Source organism: Dermochelys coriacea, chromosome 9 (assembly GCF_009764565.3).
Source record: "Dermochelys coriacea isolate rDerCor1 chromosome 9, rDerCor1.pri.v4, whole genome shotgun sequence".
NCBI lineage: Eukaryota > Metazoa > Chordata > Testudines > Dermochelyidae > Dermochelys > Dermochelys coriacea.
The window spans coordinates 102,916,354-102,920,618 of NC_050076.1; positions in this window are offsets into that span (position 1 = coordinate 102,916,354).

Sequence of the window (4,265 nt, forward strand, 5' to 3'; positions counted from 1 at the left end):
CCCCGCTCGCCCGCCCGGCTCTGCGCCCAGCTCCTCTGTGCGCCTGCCTGGCATGGGCCGGGCCGGAGAGAGCCAGCGGCCCCCAGCCCCGGCCCCCTCCCCACCCCCAGCCAGCACCCAGCCCCGGCCCCCTCCCCACCCCCAGCCGGCCAGCACCCAGCCCCGGCCCCCTCCCCACCCCCAGCCAGCACCCAGCCCCGGCCCCCTCCTCACCCCCAGCCGGCACCCAGCCCCGGGCACCCTCCCCACCCCCAGCCGGCCAGCTCCCGCCCCGGCACCCTCCCCAGCCAGCACCCAGCCCCGGCCCCGGCCCCCTCCCCACCCCCAGCCGGCACCCAACCCCGGGCACCCTCCGCACCCCCAGCCGGCATCTAGCCCCGGGCACCCTCCCCAGCCCCCAGCCAGCCAGCTCCCGCCCCGGGCACCCTCCCCACCCCCAGCCAGCCAGCACCAGTCCCGGGCATCCTCCCCAGCCAGCTCCCACCCCGGCACCCTCCCCAGCACCAGGCAGCTCCCGTCCCGGGCACCCTTCCCACCCCTCCCCCAGCCAGCACCCGCCCCGGGCACCCTCCCCAACCCCCAGCCAGCCAGCACCAGTCCCGGGCAACCTCCCCAGCCAGCTCCCGCTCTGGGCACCCTCCCCAGCCAGCCAGCACCTGCCCCAGGCACCCTCCCCGGACACCCTCCCCCAGTGTCCAGCCAGCCAGCACCCTTCTCGGACACCGTCCCCAGCCCCCACGCAGCCAGCGCCCGTTGTGGGCACCCTCCCTAGCACCTACGTGCCCTAAGCACCCTTCACCTCCCCAGGCACCCTTCTCCAGCACCAACCCAGCCTGCACCTTCTCGCCTTGGGCACCCACACCCAGTTAGCCAGCACTCTCTATCCCACTCCTGCCACCCTCTGTTAGCACCCAGCCAGCCAGCTCCCACCCCATCCTAGGCACCCTTCCCCCAGGAGCGAGCCAGCTAGCATGCCATCCTGCTCCAAGCACCGTCCCCTGGCATCCAGGTAGCCAGCATTTGTCCCACCCTGGGCATCCTCCCCTCAGCATCCACCTAGCCAGCACCGCACCCCACCTTGCCTCATGCACCCTCTCTCAAGCACCCTCCCCCATCCCTCTCAGAAGGAGAGTTTTGTTTTAAATACTTTAGAGTGTGGGAAGTTACTGAGAGAGGGGGCTGCATGGCCCCCCACCCGTGCCTTGAGAGGGTGCCCTGGAAGTGGTGTCCCCACAAGGCCAAAAAACCCTGCCCTTTAAACATAGAGTATTTTCAGTTTGTGTTTAGATTGTACACTCTACAAGGTAGGAATTTGTTGCTGCTCTGTGTTGGTACAGTTCCTGGCACAATGGGGCTCCATGCTGGGTTGGTCTCTAGGGACTATTGTAATACAAACAAATAATAATGTGGCCTCTGAAGTGCCTTCTCCTGATAGTGACCCTTCAGCACACATATGGTCCTGCCCAAAAGCAGCTGATGTTGCTGGTTCCACTTGGGAAGTGGTTTCAGATTAGGGATTAAACGCCAGTTACTCAGGAATATGTTCTTGTTATTTCTGAATAACTCCCTGTGTGGGCATTGATACTATGGACAAATAGTGTCCACACAGTTATTCCAAATAGCTGCTGTGCTCTAAATTCAAACCCTACCTTAATCTGAATTTCAAGTGTAGACAAACCATTAAGGAAGTACAAAGCATTTAGCACCCTTTGGATCTTGCTGGCAGGGAACAAAGATGCTTTAAAATTGAGTTGTGTTTCAGATCATGTTACCTCCTTTAATAACCAGCGTAGACAATAGTTTAACAAAATTAAAATTGTTTCCTTGTGGCCAGCTAGTACTATGGGACCAGATAATACCATTTTAACATGCAATTTTGTGATGCATCTGATGCCAAGGGGCGTTTCAAATCTCATTAGCTAATTTGAGTTTGCTTACTCAGTTTCCACAAGCACCTCTTTTCATCACCTAGACAAAACCTGTGTCACAGACTCCTTCTTCCGTAGTTCATCTGTTAGGAACCTTGATGGTCTGATGAAAGATAAATTAAAAACAGATGGATGCTTCCTTATAAATCCCAAATACCACTGTGTTCCCACTCCCCCCCCCCCCCAAAAAAAATTAGCAGTAAACTGCAGAGCATAATTACTATGGACTTGTTTGTTGCTGAGTTTCCTCTCTATCCCTTGCTAGGTCTCCCTTTAAAGCACAATCTCTGGCCCCAGTGAAAAGATCAAGACCCAAATCTTAGCACCCCGAAGTGATTGCTAGTGCAAGTCAGATTCTTCAGTGGACGTTTCTCTCTCTATACAAGAGAACAGGTCAATCATGAGAGTGTCCATCGCCCGCTCTCTGAATGCAGAATGTCCTGCCAAACTATCTTCCTCTGCTTTCAATGCCTTATGGAGAACCAAACCAGAAAGGAACAGAAAATCTGCTGAAAGAACAATCTACCCTTTTAAATCGGGCTAATGTGATACTAGATGAATAGTATGTTTGTTTCTCCAATTTTATAGAACAATTGTTCTGAAATCATCTCTGCCATAGGGTACATAATAAAGGTCACATAAATCATTAAACAAAGTTTGCACAACTGCCAAGTGTTACAAGTTTCTGAGACAGTGTCTCATTGTCCCCAATGTACAGTACACAGTTCAAGTGGGGGCATTTTCCACATACAATGCACTATCTGATATCCCTGGAAATAGATATGAAATTCTTGGTGATATGGAAGGAACGTGAGGGAGCCAAAGTACCAGTAACAAGAGATACCTATGAGTCACAGGTCCTAATATATATATGTGGAGAGGCCTTAAAAACAGAAGTACATTGAAATGCTGGAATGCTGAAGCTTAAAGGTGATGGAAGCCGAGAAGACTCAGTCAGAATGTGGTCCAGGGCATAGGGCACTGAACTGATACTCGGACAAGCTGGCGATGTTAACCTGCCCTGTGACCTTTGGCAAGTCCCTTCACCTCTCTGTGGTTCTTTCTCTTCCCACATGTTGTCTTAAATAGTTAGGACCTGATCCTGCAAACACTGAGAAGCATGCCTACCTTTATAGTGCCATTTAAGTCAATGGCACTGAAGTTAAGCATGCAGGCAAGTGTTGATGGAATCAGGAGTTTAGATTATAAACTATTCAGGGCAAAGAGTGTCTCTTACTATGTGTACAGCCTCTAGCACTACCATAATAGAAATAACTTTTACAAGACATGGGAAAGCAGATTGAACTGCTGGAGTCATATTCAAACTGGAAAAGTGAGAGCAATAATTTAGGGAATTTTACATTTATAATACTGAAAGAATGTGTTCAGGTAGGAACATCTGACCAACCATTGCACTGTCTTGTAGTGACACCATGCAATAACTATGTGATTATGATTAAGGCATTTTACTGTTTCTGTTCCCACATTAGATTAATTTGATTTTTAAAGATCCATTAGACTTTTTCTTATTTTCCCCCCTCGTGTCATGACAGGGGAAAGTGAAGGGTGGTTGACTTCCTTACCTGTATTTTCATACTGTAACATGCTTGGATTTCTTTTAAGTTTAACTTTGAATCTCCTGAGTTTATAATATAATGCTTTTGAGATAACTGCAACATACCTGTAGTGTAGTTAACCTTAAATTGCTGATATGTATTGTGAGCCTTAACTCCATTTGAACATCTTTTGTCTAGGAATTTCTATGGCTTGTTTTGATTTTTAATTGAAAATGTCATACATGAACAGTAAACAAGAATCCCAAAGAGAATGTTATTGACCCAGTTGGGAAGATTAAGGCAGGGTGCATCTGCAGCATGTGACCTGGCTGCAAGAGGGTGCATGGCAGTGGCACGCACATTCTAGTTATCATGTGATGTTTCTAAGGAGAGATGAAGTGTCAACCTTCCATATTTTTAAATTTAACTTTTATGGCCATGTTAACCTGTACACATGGTGTCCTTTCCCCTCTCTGGAGCAGCACAAAGCAGCCTGAGCTTACTGGCCAGTTAAACTAGATTTACAGTTGCTTCGTATCACCAAAGTAGCACTGAGCAGCGGTACTGTATGCTCCAAATTCCCCCAGCCACCTGAATCTCTCTGCATTCCTCTGCACACCTCTTCCAAATCCCTCCTCCATTCTGCACCCCATATTTCCCTGTGTTTAAACCAAAGTTGCTTTTTTAAAAATTTGCCTTGAGGGTTACTGAATCTTTGGGGTGCACTCAGTTCATGTTTTTGAGCTTTTTTCTGCAACAAAACATGAACAGAATACACGTT